General features: G+C 40.6%; 1 protein-coding gene across 21 annotated transcripts in view; it reads left to right on the top strand.

Moving 5' to 3' along the window:
• Positions 1 to 7,713: 7,713 nt before the first annotated feature.
• The window catches only part of IST1 (IST1 factor associated with ESCRT-III), a 31,648-nt gene continuing 22,086 nt past the window's right edge, over positions 7,714 to 17,275 (top strand). The window contains exons 1-2 of one of the 21 annotated variants that reach the window (XM_032612119.1): positions 7,714 to 8,003; positions 16,572 to 16,652. The gene's annotated coding sequence lies outside the window, so the exon portion shown is untranslated. Of the gene's footprint in view, positions 8,109 to 16,571; positions 16,653 to 17,275 lie in introns of all 21 variants that reach the window. The other 20 variants (XM_032612112.1, XM_032612127.1, XM_032612111.1 and 17 more) reach the window with 20 other exon arrangements.

The following is a 17,275-nucleotide window of genomic DNA, read 5'->3' as shown; positions in this document are numbered from 1 at the left end:
AGTTACTGGTTAGTTAACCAAAGAATGTTTTGTGTTAATTTTTATCCTAAGAGCAAAACAGGATTTTCAAGTGAAACAGTGTGAGTCAGTTTGTTTCTTTGGATTATGTTTAGCTTTGATTGAAACTGGTCTATTCAGCCAGGGATAGAGATAACTGTTTTGAATAATTGGCTGGTTGTGGTACAATTCACATTGATATGTTATCGGATCTAAATAACTAGATGGGACAGGACACAGGTGATGATTGCTGAATCCAAGAAACTACTGAGTTGGAAGCAATTTTTCTAAATGAATCATGTCATTTTTAGCAAGACATGGACTCAATGACACTTTTCTCTCATCTTTACTTTCATGGTTTGTTCAAGGGTGCAATAATGTCAAGGATTCCAAAAGTTATCTAAACACACTGTGTTACTGAGGGCATGGGGAAATAGAAACTCTCATACATTGGTGGTGGTGGTATAAAACAATACTTCCTCTTTGTAGGGTGATTTGGCAATATCTATCAGCATTAAAGATATACCTACCCCGTCACCAGTTCTTCTGCTTCTAGGAATTTATACCCAATCCGTACAATCCATATAGGCAAATATCTAGTCATTGCAGCATTGTTTATATAGGCAAAAAACTGGAAATAACCTAAATACCATCAATAGAGCAGTACTTTAAAACTATGGTACACATATACACTGGAATATTATGCAGCTCTTTAAAAGAATGAGAATTATTAATAACTACTGATATGAAACAGTCTCCGACATATGTATCTTAAAGCAAGTTATAGTACTAGACAAGTTACAGTATACAGTCAGCCTTCCATATTGGACAGTTCTACATCCATGCATTCAATCAACCTCGGATTGAAACCAGTGGGAAGGAAAATTCCAGAAAGTTCCAAAAAGCAAAAATTGAATTTTCTGCTCACTGGCAGCTATTTACACAGCATTTACGTTGTATTGGGATGATCTGAAGTATACTGGAGAATGTGCATAGGTTATACACAAAAACTACAGCATTTTATGCAAGGGACTTGAGATTTTGGTATCCTTGGGGGATCCTGGAACCAATCCCTTGCTAATACTGAGAGACAACTGTAGTATGTATAGTATGCTACTATATGTGTAAAAAAAAGACATTTATACATATAGTTATACATGCAGATAATATCACTGGAAGGATTTTGATAGCATTAAACATTGTCAGACACTGTTCTAAGAGTTTTTCATAATTAACACATTTAATTGTCCTAACAACTTTATTAAGGTAGGTGATATTATTCCCATTTTACAAATGAAGAAACTGAAGCACAGAGAGATTAAGTAACTTGCTCAAAGGCACGAGAATCTGGTAGCAATGGTTATTTTACTTCTAGAGCAAGGGACTGAAGGACTAAGGGTCTGAGGAAGGAGACTTAATTTTCATTGTACATCTTTTTCAGTTTTGTGTGTGTGTGTGTGTGTGTGTGTGTTTTGCCATATTTATGCCTTACTTTAAAAATTATTTTTAAAAGTTTATCTGCACCATTAGGAAAATGAGCAGAAGACTATCATGAGCGCTATTTACAAGAGAGTCAATCTTATTAATTTTCAAAGATATGCAAATCGTACTAATTTTGAAAGATATACAAATTAAAATAACTGCTTAGTTTCAAAAGGATTAGAAAGGTTGATAATGCCTGCAGTTGGGGAGTATGAGGAGCTGGACACTAGGAGGATAAAGTCATAGAACCTTCTGGGAGAGAAGTCTGGTGATTGGTTTTGCTAGTTTGCATGTGCTGCCATAACAAAGTCTGCAAATAAAGTCACATTCTGAGACACTGAGGGTTAGAACTTCAACGCATGTATCTGTGGGGTACAATTCAACCCATAAATAACATGGGTATCAAAATTTCATACATGCATACTCCCTAAACTTGCAATACCACTTGTGGGAATCTGTCCTTAAGAAATAATCTGAAAATATGCACAGATATTCTTAGAAGGATATTCACAATGGCATATTACAGAATATATTGGGATCTACCTAAATATCAATAAAAGATTGGCTAAATAATGATATAACTTCTTCCATTGTTAAAGATAATGTGGATCTATATGTATTGACATAAAAAGATATGCAGAATATATAAAGTATAAAAAGCAGGTTTACTGAACAGAGTGTATATTATCCTATTTGTGTTAAATTTTAAATAAATAAAATTTTGGAATAATATATTCTAAAAATTAATAATGGCATGGGGAGTGTTACACAGGCTTTTCTTTCATTATACTCTACATATATATATATACTCAAATTAGTAAAAACAATAAACATTTTTCTCTCCTCAAAAAACAAAAAGAAGGTATTGAACTCAGTCCCTTTTATTTTGCTTTTAAACTCAATGCAGAACAGAATCAGAATATACTTAACTGCTGGGATCTTGGCTTAGTCTGGTAGTTTCTGGGGGAAACCTACCACTTCCCATTGAGATATATAATAGCCTAGTATGCACACACACACTTTTTGTTTTCCGAACTATATGAAAGTAAGTTGCAGACACCATGATCCTTCAGTTCTACACAGTTCAGCATGCATCTTCTAAGAATAAGGGCATTCTCCTACTCAACTATGTTATTACACCAATGAAAATTAACAATAATTCCACAGTATCTAATATCTAGTACATATTCAAATTTCCCAAGTTGTTCCCCCAAATATCTATCTTTTCTAATCAGGATCCAATTGAATTTCATTTGGTTATTATATCTCTTAAGTCTTTTTAAATGTAGAGCCAGTTTTCTTGCAGAAGATTCCACATTTTGCATTTAATTATTAGTATATATACTGTTTATTTAATTCTCCCCCACAACATAGACTTAATTTGAAAATTTTTACTGTGAACATTTTTTTATTGTGGTAAAATACACATAATATAAAAGCTACCATTTTAATACTTTTTAGTTGTACAGTTCAGTGGCATTAAGTACAGTCACATTGTTGTGTAACCATCATCACCACCCATCACCAGAGCATTTTCCATCTTCCCAAACTGAAATTCTGTACCCATTAAACAATAACTCCCCACTCTCCCTTCCCCCAGCCCCCCTGGCAACCACCATTCTACTTTCTCTCTCTGAATTCGACCTCTAAGTATCTCATAGAACTGGAATCCTGCAGTACATGTGTTTTGGTGACTGGTTTATTTCACTTACCATAATGTCTTCAATATTCATCCACATTGTAGCATGTGTCAATTTCCTTCATTTTATTACTACCTTTTAAAATTTTTATTTTATTTATTTTTGGCTGCATTGGGTCTTCGTTGCTGCACGTGGGCTTTCTCTAGTTGTGGTGAGTGGGGGCTACTCTTCATTGTGGTGCACAGGCTTCTCATTGTGGTGGCTTCTCTTTTTGCAGAGTGCAGGCTCTAGGCCTGCGGGTTTCAGTTGTGGCATGTGGGCTCAGTAGTTGTGTCTCACAGGCTCTAGAGTGCAGGCTCAGTAGTTGTAGCATATGGGCTTAGTTGCTCTGCGACATATGGGATCTTCCCGGATCAGGGTTCGAACCCTGGGAAAACTGGACAGCTACATGTAAAAGAATGAAATTAGAAAATTCTCTAACACCATACACAAAAATATGAGGTATCCACCATACAATAAATGAGGTATCACCTCATACCTGTCAGATTAAAGAGGGACTTCTCTGGTGGTCCAGAGGTGGGGAGTCTGCCTTCCAATGCAGGGGACGCAGGTTCAAACCCTGGTTGGGGAACTAGGACCCCACATGTTGCGAGGCAACTAAGCCCGCACGCCACAACTACTGAGCTTTCACACCTCAATGAGACAGCCCACGTGTCAGAAACTACAGAGCCCACGTGCTCTGCAGCTCGCGTGCCACAACTAGAGAGAGAAAACCCGCATTCCACAACTAGAGAGAAGCCCATGCACTGCAACAAAGAGCCCACATGCCACAACTAAGACCTGATGCAGCCAAATAAATAAATGAAAACACAAACAAAATGGATTAAAGAGCTAAATATAAGACCAGACACTATAAAACTCCTAGAGGACAACATAGGCAGAACATACATCTTTGACATAAATCGCAGCAATATTTTCTTAGATCAGTCTCCCAAGGCAAAAGAAATAAAAGCCAAAAGAAATAAATGGGACCTAATTAAACTTAAAACCTTTTGCATAGCAAAGGAAACCATCAACAAAACAAAAAGACAACCTATGGAATGGGAGAAAATACTTGCAAATGATGCGACCGGCAAGAGGTTAATATCCAAAACATACCAACAGCTCACACAACTCAATAAAATAAATAAATAAATAATATAAAGAAACCCAAAAAACAACCCAATCAAAACATGGGCAGAAGACTTGAATAGTCATTTTTCTAAAGAAGACAAACAGATGGCTAACAGGCACATGAAAAAATGCTCAACATCGCTAATTATCAGAGAAATGCAAATCAATGAGGTATCACCTCATACCTGTCAGAATGGCTATCATCAAAAAGTCTACAAACAATAAATGTCGGACAGGATGTGGGGAAAAGGGAACCCTCCTGCACTGTTGGTGGGAAGGTAAATTGGTGCAGCCACTATGGAAAACACTGTGAAGCTTCCTTAAAAAACTAAAAATAGAACTACCATATAATCCAGCAATTACACTTCTGGATATATATCCAGAGAAAATGAAACACTAATTCGAAAAGATACATGCACCCCAATGTTCACAGCAGTACTATTTACAATAGCCAAGACATGGAAGCAACCGAAGTGCCAATCAACAGACAACTGGATTAAGAAAATGTGAGGACTTCCCTGGTGGTCCAGTGGTTAAGACTCTGTGCTGCTGGGGACTTCCATGGTGGTCCAGTGGTTAGGAATCTGCCTTCCAATGCAGGGGATGTGGATTCGATCTCTGGTCGGTGAACTGGGATCCCACATGCCGCAACTACTGAGCACACGAGCCACAACTAGAGAGAGAAGCCTGTGTGCCTCAACGAAAATCCCGCACGGTGCAACTAAGACCTGACGCAGCCAAAAAAAAAAAAAAAAAGACTCAGTGCTTCCAATGCAGGGAGTGGTGCAGGTTCAATCCCTGGCCAGGGAACTAAGATCCCACATGCCTCACGGCGCAACCAAAAAAAAAAGAGATGTCACACACACACACACACACACACACACACACACACACACACACAGGAATATCATTCAGCTATAAAAAGATGAAATATTGCAGCAATGTGGATGGACCTGGAGAGTATTATGCTTAGTGAAATAAGTCAGACAGAGAAAAACAAATACCATATGATATCACTTATAAGTGGAATATAAAAAATAATACAAATGAATGTATATACAAATCAGAAACAGACTCACAGATGTAGAAAACAAACTTATGGTTACCAAAGGGGAGAGGGACGGGGTGGGGCAGGGGGTGGGACAAATTAGAGATATGGGATTAACAGATACAAACTACTAGCACAGGGAATTATACCCAATATCTTGTAATAACCTATAATGGAATATTACGTGCAAAAAAACACCTGAATTGCTATGTTGTACACCGAAAACTAACACAATATTGTAAATCAACTATACTCAATTTAAAAAAAAAAAAGAAAAATTTTCCTTTTTAACTAACTGGTTATGCTGAAATAAAGTCAGTAGAGGTAAAATATGTATATAGAGAGAGAAGATAGTAAAATAATAACTGTCATCCAATTAAATAATTATCAAAAATTTTGCCCCTACCTACACTATGCATTTAAAAAATTTTTTATTTATTTTTGACTGCGTTGGGTCTTTTTGCTGTGTGTGGGCTTTCTCTAGTTGTGGCGAGCGGGGGCTACTCTTCGTCCCTCCCAGTATGCATTTCTTAAACAATTTAAAAAGGATCTCTTCTCAGGCCTCCCTGGTGGCGCAGTGGTTAAGAATCCGCCTGCCAACGCAGGGGACACGGGTTGCAGCCCTGGTCCGGGAAGAGCCCGCATGCCACGGAGCAACTAAGCCCGTGCGCCACAGTTACTGAGCCTGCGCTCTAGAGCCCGTGAGCCACAACTACTGAAGCCCATGTGCTAAAAGCCCGTGCTCCGCAACAAGAGAAGCCACAGCAACGAGAAGCCCAGGCACCACATCGAAAAGTAGCCCCCCCCCCGCCCCATATGCCACAACTAGAGAAAGCCTGTGTGCTGCAACGAAGACCCAACGCAGCCAAAAATAAATAAATAAATTTACATATATATAAAAAGGACCTATTCTTACAAAATCTCAATGCTATTTTCATGCTTAAGAAAGTAACAATGCTTTGGTTAGTTGGTACCATATAATACCTGGCGCATCATCTAATTGTCCCAATTGTCTAAAATAATATCTTTATAAAAGACTATAGGCGGACTTCCCTTGCGGTCCAGTGGTTAAGACTCCGAGCTCCCAACGCAGGGGACACGGGTTTCTTCCCTGGTGGGGGAACTAAGATCCCGCTTGTCGCTAGGTGCGGCCAAAAAAAAAAAAAAAAAAAAGACTATAAATTGGTTTGAATCACTATCTAAACAAGGTCCACACAGGTAACATTTGGTTGTTGTGTTTCTAAGGCTCTTTAAATTCGAGCAATTTGCTCTTTTTTTTTAAAGATGCTATTACTTTATTGCAAAATGGACTCAATTCATATATGCACACATTTACCAAAAAAAAAATCCACCACATATTAAATGAAAAAAGCACAGTGTATTTTGAGGTTCTGAAAGCTGGTTTTAATTTAGAAATACTGAAAGTGGTTATACAGACACGTTATTTCTAAACCCATATGACCCTCTTATGGATACACGTAGCTCCATCCTTGTCGTATGACCGCATCACAATTTAGCAAACCACAATTTTGGTCTTGGTAGATGCAGCCTGTACAGCAGGGGGCAGGATTACCTCCTTCTGGAAGCCAAAGCTCAGGAATCCCCTTCCAACGTTAAGCAGAGAGAATGGTTTTCAAGTTGAACACAAGGATAACTAAATGAAAAAGTTTCCTCTCAATCCAGAGATAAAGTAAATTCCCAGAGAATGTGGTGCTGAGGAAACATCTTAAATAAGAAATACTGTAGATATTCTGATTGCAAGAGCAATCACACTTGGTTTAAAAGCGGGGGGGGGGGGGGCGGGGCGGGCGGGCAGCAGGCGGGGCTTCCCTGGTGGCGAAGTGGTTGAGGGTCTGCCTGCCAATGCAGGGGACGCGGGTTCGTGCCCCGGCCCGGAAGGATCCTGTATGCCACGGAGCGGCTGGGCCCGTGAGCCATGGCCGCTGGGCCTGCTTGTCCGCAACGGGAGAGGCCACAACAGTGAGAGGCCCGCGTACCGAGGAAAAAAAAAACAGCGGGGCAGGAGTAGTATTAAGAGTGCTTAGGAGAGAGGGTGGGTGGCCTGAGGGAGGAGTGCTTAGAGTCGGATAAAGAGCTGTGTGCTGCCAGAGAAGGGTGGAATCCTGCTCAGCAGGTCATTTCATGAAAGGAAACGCAGGAGGAATGCCTCCACGGCGAGTGGAGTCGAGCGAAGACGAGAGCAAATCTCAGAGACTAACTCAGGGAGTTTGGGAGGCGGTACTGGAGCCGGTTTTTCCATATACTGGAACAACGCTAAACATGGGCGTGGACTCGGAAAACAAGCATCCTCCGCCAGCCTACCTGCGGCCGGGGAAACACCAGCGAAATACAACGAGCGCCCCAGCAGGTGACTCTGAAGACGTCACGTGCATTCCGCTGCCGTCCGTGCCTCCGCCGCTGGAAGTAGTCCCCGGCTGCGCCAGCTCCGAAGGGAGCTGGGCGGTGGAGCCCGGACGCCCTCGGGGAGTGAGTCCCGAGCGGAGGGCGCGCAGCCAATCCCTGAGAAGAGGGCGTGGCTAGCTCGGCCCCGAGGATCCCTCCGCCCGTGCTCACTGTGCTGAGTACTTGTTAGCCGCCATTTTGGATGCAGAGCCTTCTTCCCCAAGTCTGTCTCTTCCGTTTTCAGGTCCGGATTTGGTCAGGTGAGTGTGGCTTCTTCAGCGCCAAGGATCTTTGTTTTCCCCCTCACACTGCGCTCCGGATTTAGAAGTCCCTAGCCCAGGATTCAGAGGACCTTGAGGTGGCAGGTGAGGAGAAAGAGAAGGATCCTGGATGTGAGGGTCGGGCTGGAGGTCGGGCCGGAAGGGCTGTGGCGCGGAAGGCCGCGCAAGGCCGGGCCCGGGGGCGTGGCAGGGCCGCAGGCAACTTGGACACCGTTGGTCCCGAATACTTGACGCCGCCAAACTTTGTTGTCCTCCCTGCACCGAGGCGTTACTTCCCCGGGGCGGAAACGCCGCGGCCTGGGCTTCGGCACCCGTCAGGGACAGGGCCGGGCTGGCGCTCTCGGGGACTCCCTTACCCGGTCCCTTTTGGCCCAGGGAGACTTCGGTAAGGTTGTGTCCCCGGTGCCTGCGGGAGTCTGTTCGCTTCCGAGCCCGGCAGCCTCCCCCCGGGCGGGGCGGCCTCCTGGGAAGGTACCTGGGGGCCCCGGAAGAAACTGCGTTTTTCTTTAGCGGAAGCAAAAAGCGACCTTTGGCCCCCTTTCGCAGACCCCTGCCTGTCTGATGAGCAATCTAGTGAGGAGCCTTGTAGCCCTGTCCTTGCCCCCTTCCTCTTTCTGTTCTCATCGCGCCTCTTCCGCGGTGCTGGAGGTGAGAGAACTTGAAACTCGACCTGCATAGTTTTACCGGGATCGGGACCGAAGAGTGTACGGTTTAATGATTAGGTAATAGGAGAGGCAGCGACTTCCACTCTCTGAAGTAGTAAGATTGAAATTAAGAGCTGGTCATAGTTTTTCTATTATGCTTGCGTGTTCATTATTTTTTATTACGAACATTGCAAACAGGCAAAGGTAAAGACTGTAATGAATTCCCTCCTAATCCAGCTTCAACAACGATCAGTTCATGTCCAATCATGTTTCGTTTATATCCCCGTTGTGTATTTATTTAATAAAGTAATAGTTGATATATATATGTTTCCTCCCCCTCCCCCCTCCCCCCCTTTGACTCCTTTACCTACGGAGAAATTTCCACGGGAAATTTTGTTTTTACAGCTTCCTCAGAACCTCATCTTTTGGGATAGGAGGACTTAGTAATATCCTTTTATTAGAGGATAAAAGATTGTTTTGAAACCTCAATGTTAGTATTACATTTTAAAGCCACCCAGTTTCTCAAGTTTTCTCATTTTTAAAGTAGTGTTATTCTGTCCAAATTGTTTTCTTTCTTCCTCCACTCCTGTGCTTCTCAATGATAGGAGCTCCAGAATCCCCAACTCTAGTCTACTTATTTAAGCTCTCATTCCTTTAAAATCAGAATCAATTCCCAATGATGTGTAGTTTCTTTTGATTTAAAAATAAAACTAGAAAAGAGTGTAGTCTAATGAAGTAATTTAAAATACAGGAAAAGTAGTATGTACGTGAATACTAACTTCAGCATTATTTTTTTTTTTTCAGCATTATTTTATATAGCAAATATAAAAAGGTTGAGGAATTAAGTAAAAATGATTACTCAGTGTGGCATTAGGCAGCCATTTAAAATAAGGTTCTATAGGCTGTAGCAGATATGCTGTTAAGTGATATAAGGATTCACTAGTGATCAGAGTCCATCATTAACAACTTTGTAAAAATATGCCTTAAGAGAAACTGTTGGTAAAAGTATACCCAAAGAATTTTTTTTTTTTTTTTTTTTGCGGTACGCGGGCCTCTCACTGCTGTGGCCTCTCCCGTTGCGGAGCACAGGCTCCGGACGCGCAGGCTCAGCGCCCATGGTTCACGGGCCCAGCCGCTCCGTGGCATGTGGGATCTTCCTGGACTGGGGCAGGAACCCGTGTCCCCTGCATCGGCAGGCGGACTCTCAACCACTGCACCACCAGGGAAGCCGTACCCAAAGAATTTTTTGTAATTTTTTTAATGTTACTTTTATTGAGAAACGAGATAAAGATCCTTTTATAATGCCTACACATTTCAGTATTTATAGCTCCTTCCAGAAAATCTTGATGGTCTCTGAATTCTGAAGCCTGTACTTTTGTTGTGAGTTATACATGATGCTAATGGTTTTGTGGTTCTTCATTTTATTAAATTTTCAATCTTGATTAGTTTGGTCACTGGAGATTTGATTATAGTGTGAAAATACAGTAAACTTGGCATTCTGTAAATGAAATGGTTTTAAGAATTGGGCTATATTATCTTGGAAATGCTTTCTAGCTTGCTTGTACTTTGATGTCACATCTTCATGTCTGCAATACCTAAATCATACCTAAATCTGTTTACATCACTTATTTTATAAGAAAGAAGCATTCAGGATAAATAAAATAATACATATCAAATACAGAAGTTTTCCTGTGTACTACAAAATATCATTCTATCCACTATTGACTCTGTTGCCTCCCTTCCCAGCTTGGTGATTTTGGAGCTACAAGACTCTAAAGTTGGTTTCTTAGGACATGAGGGTCTGTTTTGCTATTTCTAGCTAAGTTTTCAGGATTACTGCCTCTAGGCAGCTTCACTAATTTGGCTAGCTGGTCTGAGCTGCAGCAGTCTTTCCCTTCTCCCCCCAAGTAAAATGAGGAATGAGCCAGTCCATGGTTTTACATTTTCCCTTATTCAGGATGGAGAGATTATCCAGTTTTAAAAAGCTCCTGGAGCTGAGTAATAAAAGAGGGACTAGATCAGTTTGTTGTTCCAATGTTAAGGTCTGGGGTAAAGTGAGGGATCGGAAAGAGCCAAGAAGGGAACATGAGGTTGCTGCCCAGTGTGTGACATAATGGTGTTACACTAATAAAAACAGTAGTTAGAATACTGAGAAGTAGATTTGCAGTCACTAGTTCATAATCCTTTTATAAGGTTTATGTTATAGTTGTTTATGTATCTTATAGTTGTTTTTGTGTCACTTGTCCCCATTAGATTGTGAACTCCTTGAAACACCAGGGTCACATCTTACTTAAATGTCTCTTGTCTCTGTTGGCTTAGCACAGTACTTGATAGAATAGCACTCAACACATGTTTGGTGAGTGGATGAGTGACAGTAAAAATGTTGAGGCACAAAATGATCTCAGGATAACCTCTAAATCAGAAGAGAATTTTAAATTAGGTATTGGACAATATTAGTATGTGGTAATGTATATATATTTGTTTTATGTGTGTAAATGTTTGTATATGTATAAAACAGTAACTGTTTACCAGAACAGTTTATTAACTTTTAGGTTTATTCCTAAAATTAATATTCCTAATCTTGTAAGATACAAAGTTTATGGTAGTTAGCTTTGGAAACACAGGTTCAAATCCTGAAATGTGGGAATTCCCTGGAGGTCCAGTGGTTAGGACTTGGCACTTTCACTGCTGGGGCCCAGGTTCAGTCCCTGGTCGGGGAACTAAGATCCCTGCAAGCTGTGCTGCAGGGCCCCCCCCCCCAAATCCTGAAATGGTAATTAAATTGATCTTTTGTATTAGATAAGTTTTGGGTCTGATGATTTTTAAAATATATTGGTAATTATTTAGGACCTGTGCCCCCTGCATTGGAAGCATGGAGTCTTAACCACTGGGCAACCAGGGAAGTCCAGGAATCTAATTTCTGAAAGTTGAAAATCCTCAGAACTCAAGTTGACAAAGTGTTTTGGCAAATTATTTTCCTTTCCTTAAATCTAAAACAAAACTAGATTCTGTAAGTTTGTGAAATTCAAAAATCAGTGTTATTATTTCATTAATTTTTATTATTTATTTTTGGCTGCATTGGGTCTCCACTGCCGCACAGGGGCTTCTCACTGCGATGGCCTCCCCCACTGTGGAGCACGGGCTCCAGGCGCGCAGGCCTCAAGCCGTGGCTTGCGGGCCCAGCTGCTCCGCGGCATGCAGGATCCTCCCGGACCAGGGGTCGAACCCGTGTCCCCCGCATTGGCAGGCGAGCTCCCAACCACTGCGTCACCAGAGAAGCCCCTAAAAATCAATGTTATTTTTAGTTAAATTTCCACTAATTAACATGATGAATGAGTGACAGCTTTGTACTAAGTACTGTAAGGCAGCGTGAGAATAACAGTGGAACCTCAGAAATAGTGTTTGCCTTCAAGAAGAGCTATACTGATGATATACAGTTGAAATCCTCCAATGAGGTCAAAACAGTTAATCAAAAAAGTTAAAGCAGGGGAAAAAAGATACAAAGCATACCTTTAACGTTTTATTTTAACCTAAGACACATACAAAATTCCATTTAATAATGGAGTGTAACCTTTAAAAATTGTGAATCACTGTATTGTATATCTGTAACATATAATATTGTGTACATCAACTATTCAGTTTTTAAATTTTATTTATCAGCTGATCTTTAGATTATTAGACCTTTTCTTTGAGTATCGGTTTTTTTGTTTTTTTTTTTTAATTTCTGGCTGCATTGGGTCTTTGTTGCTGCATTGGGGCCTTCTCTAGTTAGCGGTGAGCGGGGGCCACTCCTCGTTGCGGTGTGCGGGCTTCTCATTGCGGTGGCTTCTCTTGTTGCGGAGCACCGGCTCTAGGCGTGCAGGCTTCAGTAGTTGTAGCGTGCAAGCTCAGTAGTTGTGGCTCGCTGGCTCTAGAGCGCAGGCTCAGTAGTTGTGGTGCACAGGCCCAGTTGCTCCGCAGCATGTGGGATCTTCCTGGACCAGGGCTCGAACCCGTGTCTACTGCATTGGCAGGCGGATTCTTAACCTCTGTGTCACCAGAAAAGCCCAGAGTATGGGTCTGTTGACTAGAGTTTATTTTATTTTACTTTATTTTATTTGTTTATTTTTTGGCCGCGCCTCTTGGCTTGCGGGATCTCAGTTCCCCAACCAGGCATCGAACCTGGGCCACAGCAGTGAAAGTCCGGAATCCTAACCTCTGGGCCACCAGGGAACTCCCTAGAGTTTATTTTAACAAACGTTTATATGGTGCTTATTGTGTACATATGTTCTAGGCACTGTTCTAAATGCCACAATTTTTTTTTCTTTTTTGGCCGTACCGCAAGGCTTGCGGGATATTAGTTCCCCAACCAGGGATTGATCCCAGGCCCTCGCCAGTGAAAGCACAGAGTCCTAACCACTGGACAACCAGAGAATTCCCTAAACTCCACAGATTTTCATTTAATCCTCATACCAGCCTTTTGAGGTGTGAGGGTTCATGTAAATATTTGTGCTAATTTTCCTTAAATGTTTAACAGAGAAGCTACCTGGGCCTGGATTTTCTTCTGGAATGGTTCCTAATTTTATATTCAATTTTTGTAATGTTTAGGGGCAATTACATTTTCGACTTCTTTGTGTCAGTTTTTGTTTTTGTTTTTTAAATTGAAGTATAGTTGATTTACAGTGTTGTGTTAGCTTTGGGTGTACAGCAAAGTGATTAAGTTATACATGTATATCTCTTCTTTTTCAGATTCTTTTCCGTTATAGGTTATTATTACAAGATGTTGAATATAGTTTCACTTTGTGTCAGTTTTGGTAAATTGCGTTTCTAACAGATTTGTTCGTTTTGTCTCATGGTTGAATTTATAGGTGTAGATTAGTAATAATGTCCCCTTCTAATGTTTGTAGGATCTGTAATGATATCTGTCTCTTTCCGTCCTGATACTGGTAATTTGTGTCTCCTCTCTCTGTCTCTCTCTCTTCCTCCCCTCTCTCCCTCCTTCCTCTTTTCAAAAGAACCTGCATTTGGTTTCATTGATTTTCCTCTTTTCTGTTTCATTGGTTTTTGCCTTGTTTTTATTGTTTCCTTCTGCTTGCTTTGGGTTAATTTTGCTCTTTTTATTGTTACTTGTGGTGGAAGCTTAGATTACTAATTTGAGACCTACCTTCTTTTTTTAAATAAAAATTTATTTATTTATTTATTTATTTTTGGCTGCGTTGGGTCTTTGTCGCTGTGCTCAGACTTGCTCCAGTTGCGGTGAGCAGGGGCTACTCTTCGTTGCCGTGCGCGGGCTTCTCATTGTGGTGGCTTCTCTTGTTGCGGAGCACGGGCTCTAGGTGTGCAGGCTTCAGTAGTCGTGGCACGTGGGCTCTAGAGTGCAGGCTCAGTAGTTGCTCCGCGGCATGTGGGATCTTCCTGGACCAGGGCTCGAACCCATGTCCCTTGCATTGGCAGGCGAATTCTTAATACTGCACCACCAGGAAAGTCCCGAGACTTTTCTTCTTTCCTAATGTAAGCATTTAGAGTTGTAAATTTTGCCCTAAGCACTGTTTTAGCTTCATCCACAAATTTTGGTGTTATATTTTAATTTTCATTTTCTTACAGTTTAAACCTTTAAAAATAATTTCCACTTGAAACTCCCTCTTTAACATGGATTATTTAGAAGTAATGGTGTTTAATTTCCAAGTGTTTGGAGATTTTCTGTTATCTTTCTTGTTACTGATTTCTGGTTAATTTCCATTGCAGTTAAAGAACATACTTGGGGTGACTTAAGTTCTGTTTAATTTGTTAAGGTTTGTTTTGTACTTCAGGATACGGTCTATATTCATGAATGTTCCCTGTGCTTTGCTGTGTTGAGTGGAGTGTTCTATGTAAACATCAGTAAGATACAGTTGGTGTTCAGTTCTTGTATATCCTGATATTCTGTCTACTAGTTGATGAATTACAGAGGGAAGTACAGTTGAAGTCTCCAACTACAATTAGGGATTTGTTTCTTTGTCCTGTCCTGTCTTTTCTTCTTGTATTTTGAAGCTCTGTTGTTCCCTGAATTCACTATTAGTATTGCTACATTTTCTTGGTGAAATCACCCTTTAATGATTATATAATATTCCTTTGTATCCCTGGTTTTCCTTGCTGAAGTCTACTTTAACACTTCAGCCCCTTCAGCTTTTTTTTTTTAAGTTGAGATATAATTGATCTATAACATTTTATTAATTTCAGGTATACAACATGATTTGATATTTGTATGTATTGGGAAATGATCACAACAGTAAGTCTAGTTAACATCTGTCACCATACAGAGTTACAATTCTTTCTCTTTTGATGAGAACTTTCAAGATTTATTCTCTTGGGAGTTCCCTTGCAGTCCAGTGATTAAGACTCCAAGCTTCCACTGCAGGAAGCGTGGGTTCATTCCCTGGTCAGGGAACTAAGATCCCACTTCCCACATGCCATGCAGCACAGCCAGAAAATTAAAAAATAAAAAAGATTTATTCTTTTAGCAACTTTCGAATACACAGTACAGTATTAACCACAGTCACTACACCACATTGTACGTTACATCCCATGACTCATTTATTTTATAACTGGAAGTTTGTAACGAAATGGGTAGAGGGGGTCGAAAGGTACAACTTCCAGCTTTCTTTTGATTAGTGTTTGCGTGATCTAGTTTTTTTCATCCTTTACTTTTAACCTACGTACATTATTGTATTGACGTAGTTTTTTCTTGGCAGTATATAGTTGGATCATTTTTTGAACCATTCTAGAAAGTCTAGTTAACATCTGTCACCATACATAGTTACAATTCTCTGTGTTTTGTGTTTAGATCATTTCTTTTTAATTATGTAATTATTAGTATATTTGACTTTAGTTCTACCATTTTATTATTTGTTTTGTTTTTCATTTCTGTTTCTGCTTTCCTGCTTTCTCTTGGGTTATTTGAACACTTTAGTATCAAATTTAAAATCTGTCGAGTTTTTTAGTCTAGTTTTTGATATAGTATGTTTTACTGGTCATTCTAGGGATTACAGTGGATGTACTTAACTTTTCACAATTTACTTAGAATCAGTATTTTATCACTTATTGTGGAATATAGAAACATACAGGTCCCTTTGCCCTGCCCCCCTTAATACTATTATGTTGTGGTTATCTTATGTATTACATTTACATACATTGAAAAAAAACCCATCAGACAATGTTATTAGTTTTGCTTTTAACTGTCAAATACAAATTTTTTTATTTTGGCCATGCCACTTGGCATGCAGGATCCCCAACCAGGGATTGAACCAACGCCCCCTGCAGTGGAAGCGCAGAATCCCAACCGCTGGACCGCCAGGGAAGTGTCCCTCAAATACGTTTTAAGAGACTCAAGAGAAGAACCATCTATTACATTTACCCAGATATTTGCCATTTCTGTAATATAAGATATAAATACTTGCCATTTCTTCCTCTTTTTAGTTTTCCAAGTTTTCTTATTAATTTTCCCTTATCTGAGAATGACTATTTCACCTTTATTTCTGAAGGATATCGTCTCTGGATATAGAATTCTGGGTTGACAGTTCTTTTCTTTTGGCACTTCTTTTTGGCCTCCATTGTTTCTGATGTGAAATCTATTATTTGAATAGGTCATCTATTGGTAACATGTTTTTCTCTGACTGCTTTCAGTATTTAAAAAATTTGTCTTTAGTTTTCAATTTGATTAAGATGAGTACAGGCATACATTTCTTTGGAGCTCTCTGAGCTCTTTCAGTCTGTAGATTTATGTTTTTTGCTAAATTTGGGGAGTTTTCAAAAGTTTTTTGGTACCAAACTGTTTCTCCCATCCTTTTGGGATTCTGACAGTGCAAACATTAGGTCCTTTGCTGTTTGTTCTACAGATATCTGAGGCTTTGATCACTTTTTTCAATGTTTTTTATCTCTTTTTCAGATTGGATACGGAGTATTGACCTATCTTGAAGTGCATTGGTTTTTTCTGCTGTCATTTGCTTTCTGCTATCCAGCTCACACAGTGAGTTTCTTACTTTTGATGTATTTTTCAGTTCTAAAGTTTGTTTCCTCTGGAATTCCCTGGTGGTCCAGTGGTTAGGACTCGGTGCTTTCACTGCCGGGGCTGGTTTCCACGCAGCCAAAAAAAAAAGTTTGTTTCCTCTTTATGTCTTTTGTTTCTTTACTGAGACTTTCTATTATTCATTTCAAGAGTAATTGGCCTTACCTGTTGCAGCGTTTTTTTTTGTTTTTGTTTTTTTAATAAATTTATTTATTTTGGCTGCGTTGGGTCTTTGTTGCTGCGCGCGGGCTTTCTCTGGTTGTGCCGAGCGGGGGCTACTCTTCGTTGTGGTGCGTGGGCTTCTTGTTGCGGTGGCTTCTCTTGTTGCAGAGCATGGGCTCTAGGCGCACGGGCTTCAGTAGTTGCGGCATGTGGGCTTAGTAGTTGTGGCTCATGGGCTGTAGAGCGCAGGCTCAGTAGCTGTGGTGCACGGGCTTCATTGTTCCGGGGCATGTGGGATCTTCCTGGACCAGGGCTCGAACCCGTGTCGGCTGCATTGGCAGGCGGATTCTTAACCACTGCACCACCAGGGAAGTCCCCTGTTGCAACGTTTTTTTAAAAATTTTTTTTATTGAAGTATAGTT

The sequence above is a fragment of the Phocoena sinus genome, chromosome 19 (assembly GCF_008692025.1).
Source record: "Phocoena sinus isolate mPhoSin1 chromosome 19, mPhoSin1.pri, whole genome shotgun sequence".
Taxonomy (NCBI): domain Eukaryota; kingdom Metazoa; phylum Chordata; class Mammalia; order Artiodactyla; family Phocoenidae; genus Phocoena; species Phocoena sinus.
Note: the sequence above shows the minus strand (reverse complement) of the source record. Positions and strands in the feature narration are given on the sequence as shown.